This window comes from Hyla sarda, chromosome 7 (assembly GCF_029499605.1).
Source record: "Hyla sarda isolate aHylSar1 chromosome 7, aHylSar1.hap1, whole genome shotgun sequence".
Taxonomy (NCBI): Eukaryota; Metazoa; Chordata; class Amphibia; order Anura; family Hylidae; genus Hyla; species Hyla sarda.
Window position 1 is genome coordinate 183,158,336 of NC_079195.1, and position 13,992 is coordinate 183,172,327.

Genomic DNA, 13,992 nt, shown 5'->3' on the forward strand with positions numbered 1-13,992 from the left:
TAGGCCGGTGGGGGGTTTACCTATATGGTGGCAGGCACTGGCAGGTGTTATTTGGGTAGGCAGGTGGGGGGCATAGGCAGGTGGGGGGGCGTAGGCCGGTGGGAGGTTTACCTATATGGTGGCAGGCACTGGCAGGTGTTATTGGGGTAGGCAGGTGGGGGGGCAGACCGATGGGGGGTCCCCTTTATGGTGGCACTGGAGGAGGCCTGGGAAAACAGGCAGTCAGACAGGCGGCTGGTAGTGCTGGAACAGGATGGCGTGTTCGATGATGCTGACGTCGGAGCATACGCATCTCCTGCGCGCTCCACTCTGCCGGGACCACGTCGCATGTCATCACTAACATGACGACTCGCTCTACTCCAGGTGTTGCCGGCCTGGTTGCAGGGGGGACCGGTGTTGCCAGCCTGGTTGCAGGGGGTGCGATGGGGCCTGCAGGTGAAGGGTCCAGTTATGCACATGCAGGGACCGTGCCAGCATTGGTCCCAGCAAGTGGCAGCCCTAGGACCCCGAGCCTCTCTGGGTGCCTGGGCCCCTTACAAGGGTACCGGCTCTACCTCCCTGATGGCGGCCCTGCATTTTTGCTCCTCAGACAATCCCCCTCTCCAACCTAGACTTATAGGGGGGGGGATTTCTAATTGGATTTACACAGGGTTTTTGTGTATATTTGTCGCAAAAATGTTGCATGTGCGAGTTTTGTGGTACCCTGGCCTGCACGAGTTCTCACTGAACAGATATTTTACATGAGATCTGCTTTTAACTTTGCAGTGGTCAATGATTTATGACATGCGACTTTTCGAAACAAAAGTCGCAGATTTGTCGCACAGTCTTCAATTACACAAAAAACCAACACCAGAACAGACCTGGCTTACAACGCTCGCGCAAAAGTTGTTGGGGGGGGGGGGGGGGGGGGGCAGTAGCACAAAAGTTGCAGAGAAGTGGGCCATAAAAAATGGTGTCCGGAACCTGTGTATAAAATCAGTGCGCCTTCACTGACTTTGATAAATCTCCTCCATAGTACATTAAGGATCCGAGGTGTGTAAAACAGTTATACAAGGTGCATCTCCTGGCTTTCATAGTGCTCAGGCTCCATTCATGCTGTGTTTTACCTCTTATTAGATGTATCCGTCAGCATCCTGCTGCTAATGGAAAGCAGTAAGTACCATTCTTTTCAATGGCTTGAACAGAGTCACCTTTTTATCTGAACAATGCAGAAGACTGGACAGCGCTTTCCGCACTTTTAAAGGGGTATTCCGGACAAAAACATCTTATCCCCTATCGAAAGGATAGGGGATAAGATGTCTGATCGCGGGGGCCCGCCGCTGGGACCCCCCCCACGCGATCTCCCTGCAGCAACCCTTCAGCTGCATCTGAAGTTTCGGAAACCTCCGGGCTTCTGAGACGGGGACGTGGCGTCCCGCCACGCCCCCTCCATTCATGTCTATAGGAGGGGGCGATGCGGCCATTACGCCCCCTCCCATAGAAATGAATAGAGGGGGCGTGGTGTGACGTGACGTCCTCGTCTCGGAAGCCCGGAGGTTTCCGAAACTTCAGACACAGCTACGCATAGAATGCGGGCTTCTGCAGGGAGATCGCGGGGGGTCCCAGCGGTGGCCCCCCCGTGATCAGACATCTTATCCCCTATCCTTTGGATAGGGGATAAGATGTTTTTGCCCGGAATACCCCTTTAAGGAAGGGTTCATGTGACTTTCCAAGTGCTCCCCAAGAATTCTTTCTATTTTGTTTTTTGTCATTGAGTAGTGATTTATTTCTCTCTTTGTGGAAAACCCACAACTCCATGTGGAAAGCAAAAATTCCCACCCGACGGCAAAAACCAAAACAGAAAGAATTCTGGGTGAACACTTGGAAAGTCTGTTGCATAAACCCAACCTTATAAGCGCTGTCCAGTCCACTGCATTGTTCATGTATCTGCCTGGAATTCTTTTTAGGTGACTTCTTTCGAGGCATTAAAATAAATGGCATCCCCTGCTCTCTGTTACAGTATATGGCAAACCGCAGTATGAACAGAGCCTTAGTCATCTAATTTTAAAGCACTTTGGCAGCACAAACAATTTTTTATAAAAAGACCCACAATTCCTTCTCACAGGCAGACACAAATCTTACATCTACACAGGATTTAGGGACATTAGTTCGGATTTACCAATATCTGTGCATCTTGATTTGGGTGGAAAATGTGTCCGAATTTGGTTCTGAACATGTTCACCTAAATGTAAGCTCACACATTGTAGAATGTACCGTGTTATTTTTTGGCAGCCGTTTTTTGACGATTGCAAAAGTTTGTGCGTAAAATATAATACAATGGTACATTTTCTGCTGTTTGAACTTGCTCTAAGAAACATTTATTATGGTTTTTTTTGTTTATCAGTTCTGATTGCGCATCAAGGAGGTACGACTTAAAAGGAAAGGGGATGTGGCTTCATGAAATGGGGTGTGACTTAAAATGAGACAATATTTAGGGACAGATTTTTTGGTGCACAGTAACTCAACCTCTAGTTGGTGTAAAAGTTAACACAAGTCTAAAGATACACGATATATATCAAGCATGAGCCACTGTGATAAGTCTGGAACACTTTTAGGCTTTCTAGTTTACATTTGCACTAAGTATTAGACAGCATTGGTCAATCTAGGCCATTGTATTCAATCCTTTATAGCAGCGTTTCCCAAACAGTGTGCCTTCAGCTGTGGCAAAACTACAACTCTGAGTATGCCCGAACAGCCAAAGGCTGCTTATAGCCCCACTTAGATGGCAGGAGATCTGCGATGGTAAGGTGAAACTGGTTGTTCCTTGCCCCCTCCCATTCATGCATGTGGCACTCTGTTGCCCCACACTGGTGATGAAGTCAAATCAATCAGCAGACTGGTCTGGGGTAAGGGTCAGAAGACACAGTGCTGGTCTCCTATAGAGCACAGGTTTACTATGGGGCACTTCAGCTGAACCTTTCTATATTTTGGTATGACTTACTATGGGGCAGTTCATTGATTTGTATGGTGCTATGGGGCACTTTAGTGGGCTCTTTCTATGTAGCCCTATTTACTTTGGGGCATGGCGGGGCAATATTCAAAGTGATAGTCCGGCTAAAAACTACTCATTAAAATCTGGTCAGTGAGATGGTTATTAAAATAAGTAACTGTCTGATGGTCTCACAGCTAGGGTGCATACACCAGAACTCACTTTAACGAAAGGTACATGTCAGGGCTGCTCCTTATCGCCCTTATTGTTTGATTTTGCGATCGAGCCTCTAGATCGATTTTTGCTCTCTACAGATGTTTACCGTGGTTTAAGGATGGGCACGGAGGATATCAAGTTGTCGATGTTTGCAGATTATGTCCTTTTTTACCTTAGCAATCCTCGAGAAGCTGTCCCTAAGGTTCTTGACTTTCTATCCTATGTGGGGGGCTTCACAGGATACAAAATTAATGCTGCTAAAAGTATGTGTTATGTTGCTATATCCTCTACAGACTCTCCCGCTTTTGCTTAAACATGTTGATGTTAAATGCCTCAACGCTGCCTTCCAACGTTTTCTGTTGCAGGGGCTATAATTTAGCATGCTTGTTTCGCCATGTCCTTGATTGGCTTCATGGCTCCGCTTACTTCTCCAATCTAGAGGTTGAAGCGGTACTTGCGGCACCTTGGTCGCTGCCGGCTCTGTTCCACACCTCTTATGCAAAACTCCTGGCAGTGATTAAACACTCAACGCTACTTCGTGATATGATACAGAAGTATTGGAGGAAAAAAGTTGCGTTGGCGCTCCCAAGGAAGTAACCCAAGTCGTGGGTATTGATGCAAAATAATTTATTCTTACAGCATAAGAAATCAAAGAAAATAATAAATAAATATTTAATTATATATATATATATATATATTTATTTATTATTTTCTTTGATTTCTTATGCTGTAAGAATAAATTATTTTGCATCAATACCCACGACTTGGGTTACTTCCTTGGGAGCGCCAACGCAGCTTTTTTCCTCCAATACTTCTGCATTTCTCTACGGACTCTCCTCTGGGCTCCATCCTCACGCTGCTGGCCTGCATACCAAGCTACCATCACCGGCAAGGAACACGCTACCCCCACCTGGGTACCCACCTATACTGGCTAAAGACCTACACCGCACCCGGCGCTACCTCCGCTTTTTTCCTCCATTTATTGCTCGTGATATGATAGTCACTTGTAAGGAGGTGCGGAAGGTGTTTGGCCTCCCGTTTCTCTTGTCCAAATGAATGCCCTTGCTTCATCATACAGAGTTCCCGCAGGGTAGATTCTCCTCCTGGATGCTCTTATGGATCACCAAAGGGGTTACAATGGTGGGGAGACTAATACATGACACTGATCACAGATGGCTCACACCCAGGGAAATGCTCCAAACATTTGGCCTCCCCCCCCCCCCCCCTCCGACACGCTCTATGCCAACCAGATTCATGCCTTTTGCTCCACCAGATTAAGGGATCTCTCAAGGGAAGCACTGATACACAATTTACATGACATTATTGGTGATGACCCCCACAGCTCATGAATCTCTGACCTTTATCTAGCTTTCCGCAACCGCTTTTTAAAAGTAGATCCTAAGAGGGTGTTCGGTACTTGGGAACGGTGGACCGGGGCCGATACTATCTCGGACATCATATTGTCCGGTTGGCTGGTGGTACGGAAAAATGTTATCAATGAGCAATAGAGGGAGACTTATTTTATGGTAGCTCATGCAGCTTTATACGGGTTTAATATTCTGCCCTCCCCATCCTTCCCAGATAGGATTACTAAATGCCCCAAGTGTCAGGCACCGCTTACTAATATATATCATGGTGTCTGGGAATGCTCTCACACTGCCAAGTATTGGCGGCTCATACAGACTTACATTTAGGATCATTGGCGAGTACGTATCCCGTTCACGCCCCAGTCTTTGTTATTTCACCAACCACACCCATCGGAGTAGGGAGGGGGAGCAGAAATTTCCATGGTTCATCCATGTTGTCCTCTTAGTGGCCTTACAATGTCTTTTCACCAAATGGCTAGACGCTGTCACTCCAGGTTTGCCTATGCTGATTGCGCAATGGAAATCTTTTCTAGCAGTGAATAGGTTGGAGATGCCGAGTGAGGTACTGACTCTGGCACAAAACATTTTTTTCAAAAATGGAAATCTTTTATTGTCACTCATTTTGACTCTCAGGGGATTGCCGACATTGTACGGCCTTTCCGATATACCACTTGGTATAGTGTAGAATATCTAAAAGGATCTCTGGGGGGACTACGTTTGCCCAATGATTAACCTACTTTGTCCACCTCTTTAGGGGCTCTTGCTCAGGGTTGGATCCCCTGGGAGTCAGGGGAGAAGGGGCAGTGCTTGATCACGGTCCCCTGTGCAGGGCATGGTGCTCGGACAGTGACTCATATGGTGACTTCTTCTGACAGATGGATCATCCTACTGACCTTGTCAAGGATTGCTGAGTGCCTAGGAACTGTGTCATTGCAGAGAATGTCATCTATAGCCTTTTCTTTGCATATTACGGGGCTGTACGCGCCTGGCGGCGGTGTGGGATTGCAGTTCTTAGTCTGAATCCCGATTATACTGACTCTGTTTTGTCACCTTATACTTTTACTATGTTTCTTTTATCATGTATTTTATTTTTTCAATAAACAAAATATAAGGAACTGTCTCTTACCTTTCTCGCTCCCGCACTACTGGCTGTATAATGGACCAGGAAGGCAGAGGCTGTTTTTTGTTTTGTCTAGTGCACTTTACTGTAAAACTGAAACTGTCATTAGTGTCCCCTCATCTCTGCTTTTTGTGTCACAGTCATTAGTGTCTACTCATCTTCCTGTGTGTCACAGTAATTAGTGTCCCCTCATCACCACCTGTGTCACAGTTGTTAGTGTCCCCTCATCTCCCCCAGTGTCAGTCATTAGTGTCCACTCATCTTTCCCAGTGTCAGTCATTAGTGTCCACTCATCTCTCCCAGTGTCACAGTCATTAGTGTCCCCTCATCTCTCCCATGTGTCATAGTCATAAGTGTCCCCTCTTCTCTTCTTTTGTCACAGTCGGTAGTCCTGAGTACAGAGCATGACCACCAAAGCCGCTGATTGGCTGCAGCAGTCATCTGCCGTCCGCAAGTTATGTAACACCAGAGTGCCGACCAGAGGCAAAATGGGGGATCATTGCCAGAGAACAGAGGCAGAGGTAAGTAAAACTGTTTTTCTTTTTTTTTCTTTCAACAATGGGTAACCCCTGTTGGAAAGTGCTGACAAAAACTTAGGCTTAGGATAAAATTCTCAGTTGCCATGGGGACCTGGTGCCTGGGATTTGTCGAACCCTGAATTAAACTTTATTTCTTTCATTGAGCAGAGTAGCTGGCTGTAATGCCTTTGGTGAGGGACTCAGGGAAGGGCCAGGAACCTAGTCTTACCGACATGCACATGAGATGTGACAGTGATGTGGCAGTTGTTAAAGTAGTTATCCAGCAATAGAAACACAGAGTTAATTCTTTCCCAAAACAGCACCACCTCTTTTCTTAGGTTGTTTGTGGCATTACAATTTGGCTCCATTTACCTCAATGGAACATTGGCTTTTACAGAGAGAATTTTGCGGCGGTGATCGGCGATGACATGCGGCTGGCTCCCTGGTGCAGAGTGCAGCAGACTACGGAAGCCAGTGAGCAGGGCCGGACGGGGAATAAAAACCAGCCCTGGAAAAAGTTGCATACCAGCACCATATTGCGTAATTTTTAAAGAGGTTCTCCGGTGCTTAGACATCTTATCCCCTATCCAAAGGATAGGGGATAAGATGCCTGATCGCGGGAGTCCCGCCGCTGGGGACCCATGGGATCTTGCACACGGCACCCCGTTGTAATCAGTCCCAGGAGCGTGTTCGCTCCGGGTCTGGTTACCGGCAATCACAGGGCCGGCGGCGTGTGACGTCACGCTCCGCCCCTCAATGCAAGCTTATGGGAGGGGGCATGGCAGCTATCACGCTCCCTCCCGTAGGCTTGCATTGAGGGGCGGAGCGTGACATCACACGGGGGCGGAGGCATGACATCACACGCCGCTGGCCCTGTGGTTCGCCGGTAATCAGACCCGGAGCGAACACGCTTCGGGGACTGATTAGAAACGGGGTGCCGCGTGCAAGATCCCAGGGGCCCCCAGCGGCGGGACTCCCGCTATCAGGCATCTTATCCACTATCCTTTGGATAGGGGATAAGATGTCTAAGCACCGGGGAACCCCTTTAAAGCTCATTGCATATCGTAATTATTTACTTGTTCATAAAAGGGGAAAGCATTAATTTTAAAACACATACATAAACACTAATATGAACTTTGCACTACAATAGCTCTTTTGTAGAACCCCCATTGTTCATAATATCACAGTAGACCAGCTTTTCCCAACCAGGGTGCCTCCACCTGTTGCAAAACTACAAGTCTCAGCATATCAGACAGCTTTTGGGTCCCCGGGCATGCTGGGAAATGTAGTTTTGCAACAGCTGGAGGCATCCTGGTTGGAAAACACTAGATCATTATCCCATGCAACTGGGTCAGAACTAAGAATACTCCAAAAACCTTTGCTTTAAAGAATAGAAGACAATAATGATAATCTCTTACTTTGTATAAGTTACTCAACACACCCCAAACCAGCAGTTGATAAATAGTGCAAAAAAGTGCAAATAAACCTTTTGAGGTAAAAAGAGCAAAATGTTATACTAAACAATAATTATATGTTTCGACAGTTCCAGTTCCAGTTGCAAATATGGTGCTGTTTATTCTTATATATACTTATGTATGCACTTGCTGGGGGGGGGGGCATAGGTGTATGGAAGCGCTGCAGGGGACAGATATATATCACTTTTATTAAGTGATTGCATGGCAAGGAGGCAGGTAAGGGCCCTCCCGCCATACTCTTAGCTGATCGGGTCACCGCGGTTTTACCGTGGTTGCCCCGATCACCTCTGCTGAGCTGCCAGTAATCTTCTTTTTTTTTTTATTTAGATACCACAATCAACTTTTATTGCGGCATCTAAGGTGTTAATGCCGGGCATCACTGCGACCAGTGACGTCAGTCATTAGACATGGGTTGCCCGCGGGCGCAGGGTGTACATGTACTGTGTCCTTAAAGGAAAACTGTCAGATATTTTCTCCCGCACTATCCACAGTACTTATGGATAGTGCTGGAGACGCTGATTTCAATGAGCCCTACCTTACCCGGATCTGCCCGGTCGTTCGCCTGCAATTGTAGTTTTATTTTATGTATATATCTTGCTGTAACTGGCACAGGCGGGTCTTTTGCAGGTTAACTAACACTGACATCAGCGCCGTTTATGAATATTCATCCCCCCTCCCTCCAGTTCTCTCTCTCTTTGCCGCTCCTAACTGGAGGGAGGAGGGATGAATATTCATAAGCGGCGCTGACATCAGTGCCAGTTAACCTGCAGAAGCCCCGCCTGTGCCAGTTACAGCAAGATTTCCACAAATAATAAAAGTACAATTGCGGGCGAACGACGGGGTGGATCCGGGTAAGGTAGGGCTTGTTGGAATCAGCATCTCCCGCACTATCCATCAGTACCTGTGGATTGTTCGGGAGAAAATATCTGACAGTTTTCCTTTAAGAGGTCAATTATTATGCACTAATAACACCAACTTACCCTGATGAGTTTTTTTTCCTGCCTGCCTCTGCTTTGTGGGTGCATAGGTGGCTGCACCATCACACAGAATCACACAGTTCTGTATATTCAGCCTGCGCCAGGCCCGAGGGGGCAGTTTTAGCCGAAGCACCTGCACCTCCCCTATGATGTATGGATACGGCGGCCGTGCAGTATGCTCACAGGGCCGGCGTAACAGGTCCTGACACCGGCCTTGACGTTTCTGACGTCACTACTCGGCCGCCGTATCTTTACGAGGTTTAATCTGCTGACCTCTGGAGCTGGAGGAGCCAGGTATAATTGAGGCTCTGGCACCTGCAGCGGCGGCAGGGATGCATGGAGCCAGATCCAGCGCCAGCCGTTCAGGAGTCAGGGAGACCGGCCTACCGGGAGTTTTCCCGGTATCACAGTAGGCCAGTACGGCCCTGCCAGTTAGTTGCCTAGCAACATCTGGAGGGCTACAGTTTGGAGACCACTATACAGTGGTCTCCAAACTGTAACCCTCCAGATGTTGCAAAACTACAACTCTCAGCATGTCCAGACAGCTGTTTGTACATCAATTGGATGGGTATCCAGGAAAAATAGGACTCTGCCAGGCGCTTCTCCTCAAGGTATTGAAAGTCCAGACCACACAAGATGGATGCAGGGACAATCACTTTATTGGTGCAACAACGAGTTTCGAGTCCGAGCGGGACTCTTCGTCAGGCATAAGGAAGTCAAACACAGACCTTGTTTATATAGCCCTAAGGTAATCACTACCGGGTCACAAGGTCAACAAGTTACACAACATATAAAAACTGTGAATTTGGGACATAATGTAAGAAACCCAATAAAACCGTACATATGTAAAATATAATATACCGTACTGTCACTAGGACATAAATGGTTAAAATGTTTAAAAACAGAGTGTAAACAAAAAGTGCCCAGTCCGTGCTGTATGTAAACAAGACAATAGTTTATGAATGATAGTGAGGCTGGTAGTAGGAGCGTAATCCTATGTACTATGTAGTGCTGTCAGCACTAGTTCTGGGAGCGCTGACACTGTCGGAGCCTTCTCAGTCTAGCACTATATGTAGTGCATCACAGCGCTATGTGTGTTTGACATGCGGGCACAATCCTAGTCCCACAACCAGCACTACATAGTACCTAGGATAACGCTCCTACTACCAGCCTCTCTTTCACCATCATTCATAAACTATTGTCTTGTTTACATACAGCACGGACTGGGCACTTTTTGTTTACACTTTGTTTTTAAACATTCTAACCATTTAGTCCCAGTGACAGTACGGTATATTATATTTTACATATGTAAGGTTTTATTGGATTTTTTACATTATGTCCCAAATTCACTGTTTTATATGTTGTGTAACTTGTTGACCTTGTGACCCGGTAGTGATTACCTTCGAGCTATATAAAGAAGGTCTGTGTTTGACTTCCTTATCCCTGACGAAGAGTCCCGCTCGGACTCGAAACTTGTTGTTGCACCAATAAAGTGATTGTCCCTGCATCCATCTTGTGTGGTCTGGACTTTCAATACCTTGAGGAGAAGCGCCTGGCAGAGTCCTATTTTTCCTGGATACCCATCCAATTGATGTACATATACTGGAGTGACCCAGAGCCACTTGAGAAGGACGCCTCGGCCTGCTGACCTCAGTCTTCATAGTTATACTACAGGAACTTCACGGTGTTGCGCCCGCAGCGCAACATCTTCTGGTAAGCAGAATTAAACCTTTTTGGGGCACCTGCTTACCTTAACTTCTTCACTAGGGGCGCACCTTTGTTTTCTTTCTAATTTCAGACAGCTGTTTGGGTATGCTGGTATTTGTAGTTTTGCAACAGCTGGAGGGCTACAGTTTGGAGATCGCTGTGCAGTGGTCTCTAAACTGTGGCCCTCTAAATCTTGTAAAACTACAACTCCCAGCATGCACAAACAGCAAACAGCTTTCTCGCCATGCTGGGAGTTGTAGTTGCGTACCTCCAGCTGTTGCATAACTACATCTCCCAGCATGCCCTTCGGCAAACAGTACATGCTGGGAGTTGTAGTTTTGCAACAGCTGGAGGCACACTGGTTGGAAAATACAGAGTTAGATAACAGAATTTAACTGAAGGTTTCCCAACCAGTGTGCCTCCAGCTGTTGCAAAAGTACAACTTCCAGCATGCATGGTCTGTCAGTGCATGTTGGGAGTTGTAGTTTTGCAACAGCTGGAGGTTTGTCCCCCATGTGAATGTACAAGGTACATTCACACGGGCAGGTTTACAGTGAGTTTCCTGCTTCAAGTTTGAGCTGTGGCAAATTTTTCGCTGCAGCGCAAACTCATAGCGGGAGACTCACCATAAACCCCCCGTGTGAATGTACCCTAAAAACACTACAGTACACTAACACATAATAAAGGGTAAAACACTACATATACACCCCCTTACACTGTCCCCCCCCAACGTATCGTACGGCAGTGTTTCCAAAACGGAGCCTCCAGCTGTTGCAAAACAACAACTCCCAGCATTTCCGGACAGCCACTGACTGTCCAGGCATGCTGGGAGTTTAGCAACAGCTGGAGGCACCCTGTTTGGGAATCACTGGCATAGAATACCACTATGCAATCCCTAAATTAGTCCTCAAATGCGCATGTGCTCTCTCACTTCGGAGCCCTGTCGTATTTCAAGGAAACAGATTAGGGCCACATATGGGGTAATTCCGTACTCGGGAGAAATTGCGTTACTACTTTTGGGGGGCTTTTTCTCCTTTTACCCCTTATGAAAAGGAAAAGTTGGGGTCTACACCAGCCTGTTAGTGTAAAAAAATAAAAAATAAAAAAAATACATTGTAATGTAATAAGGGGTACAGTGACCATTTATGACCCACAGGTGTCTGAAAGATTTTTGGAACAGTAGTCTGTGAAAATGAAAAGTTTAATTTTTCATTTGCTCAGCCCACTGTTCCAAAGGCGGCTTTGGCTCCACTGTTTTGGCACCATGGGGGGGGGGGGGGGGGGCGCAACCAAATTTCTAATATGAAGGCCCCTCAAATCCACTTCAAAACTGAACTGGTCCCTGAAAAATTCTGATTTTGAAAATTTGGTGAAAAATTGGAAAATTGCTGCTGAACTTTGAAGCCCTCTGATGTCTCCCAAAAGTAAAAACATGTCAACTTTATGATGCAAATATAAAGTAAAAGCATATTGTATATGTGAATCAATATATAGTTTATTTGGGATGTCCATTTTCCTTATAAGCAGAGAGTTTCAAAGTAAAAAAAAATGCAAAATTTTCACATTTTTCATCAAATTTTTTCACCAAGAAATGATGCAAGTATCAATGAAATGTTACCACTAACATAAAAGTAGAATATGTCATGAAAAAATAAATCTCGGAATCAGAATGAAAAGTAAAAGCATTCCGGAGTTATTAATGCTTAAACTGACAGTGGTCAGATGTGCAAAAAATGTCCGGGTCCTTAAAGGGGTAGTCCAGTGGTGAAAAGCGTATCCCCTATCCTAAGGATAGGGGATACGTTTCAGATCGCTGGGGGTTCGACCGCTGGGGCCCCCTGCGATCTCTCTGTACGGGGCCCCGGCTCGCTGGCCAGATAGCACGTGTTGACCACCGCACAAAGCGGCGGCCGACATGCCCCCTCAATACTGCGCTATGACAGAGCCGGAGATTGCCGAAGGAAGCGCTCCGGCTCTGCCATAGAGTTGTATTGAGGGGGCGTGTCAGCCGCCGCTTCGTGCGGTGGTCAACACGCCCCCTTCCAGCGGGCTGTCGGGGCTCCGTACATTTACCTCCTGTGAGATCCTCATCCGGTAGATTATATAATTTGGACAGTAGGACTGTGTATCAGAGTACTTTAACATCAGTCTACATCTGCAAAAAGACATTCATGTCCATGTGCTAAAAAAATAAAAAGCATTAAAGAGCAAATACATCAGTATATCTGCTCTGGATTCCTGAACTGTACTACCAAAAGCTTTATGGAGGAGATTTATCAAAACCCGCCTGGAGGAAAAGTTCCTGAGTAGCCCATAGCAACCAGATTGCTTCTTTCATTTTTGAAAAAGTTCCTGAAAAATAAAAGAAGCGATCTGATTGGTTGCTATAGGCAATTCAGCAACTTTTCCTCTGGACAGATTTTGATAAATCTTCCCCTATATTCTTTAATGGGCACTGTCAGATATAAAAACTTTTTATAATGTTGTACATCTTGGCAAAATAGTTTTTCTAATATACATGTTTAAAAAAAATATTCACATTTGATTAAAGAAAACTGCCTTAGAAAATCCCACCACTAGGGGTCCCCATACCCCCTGGGACACTGATGAGTCCCACAGCAGCATGAGTGTGTCCAATGGCTGATTGACAAGGCTGCAGGAGGAACACCATCTGCAGCAACACGGGTTTTACCAAACATGTGCCTCCAGCTGTTGCAAAACTACAACTCCAAGCATGCCTGGACAGTCACAGGATGTCTGGGCATGCTAAGAGTTGCAGTTTTGCTACAGCTGTAGGCACACAGCTGAAGGCAACACTGCTGCAAAAAAGAGTTATCCAAACACTGTACCTCCAAATATTCCAACACTACAAGTCCCAGCATTATAGGACTGCCTAAGGATGACATACATAAATGACATAGTAAGATCTAAGTTATACACTCACCATATTGTCTTTGGTGGTAAAGTACAGGCAATCTCCAACAATCACTGTGTGTGTGTGTGTGTGTACACAGCATAAAACCAGAAAGGAAAGGGTTACAGAGCAGGGCTGCCAGGGTAGCTCGAGAGCAGTGAGTAGGCAGAGTGAGGCAAGGGGAGGAATTATCACAGTGCAGGCAAGAGAGGGACACGCCCCCTCCCTTTGACTAGATAGAAAAGACATTGAGCAGTGTTTAAATGCTATTTTTTAGGGAAGTATGGGAGATAGAGACATAAATTACATGTGCATGATCAGGATCAAGTACTGAGAAACATTTTTTTTTTTTGTGGAATCTGACAGGCACGTTTTAAGCTACTCTCGTGTCTTTGTATTGTACTGCATTTTTATCAGTAGTTATTTCACAGAACCCTGGCATCGGAGGTCTCATTCCTGGGCTTTGTGAGACCTCAGCTTTTATTTCAAACTAGCTGGAGTAATAAACAAACAAAGGAGGAAGCTTTTGACTTCATATGCAGTCCTCATATATTGATGGAATTCAAGGAAGGAATTGTGGGGGAAGGGAATCTCAGCTCCACTTGAAGTAAAAGATATTCTTTAATAAGGTTCCATTAAAAGAGAAAAATAGACAAAAATCACACGTGCATAGTGGGTTAAAAAACGCTTGTCATCGACACGTTTCGGGCTGTTATAAGCCCTTAGTCCT

The 13,992-nt window shown here is 46.0% G+C and overlaps 1 protein-coding gene and 1 long non-coding RNA gene across 2 annotated transcripts in view; one reads left to right on the forward strand and one right to left on the reverse strand.

Annotated features, from left to right (window-relative positions):
- Positions 1 to 6,147, forward strand: part of LOC130282858 (uncharacterized) — a 49,626-nt gene extending 43,479 nt beyond the window's left edge. The window contains exon 4 of the long non-coding RNA XR_008846539.1: positions 6,054 to 6,147. This is a non-coding gene — a long non-coding RNA (uncharacterized LOC130282858). The remainder of the gene's footprint in view (positions 1 to 6,053) is intronic.
- The window catches only part of LOC130282853 (gastrula zinc finger protein XlCGF57.1-like), a 68,271-nt gene extending 62,088 nt beyond the window's left edge, over positions 1 to 6,183 (reverse strand). Inside the window, exon 1 of the mRNA XM_056531711.1 lies at positions 5,678 to 6,183. The gene's annotated coding sequence lies outside the window, so the exon portion shown is untranslated. The remainder of the gene's footprint in view (positions 1 to 5,677) is intronic.
- Between the last annotated feature and the right edge of the window lie 7,809 nt (positions 6,184 to 13,992).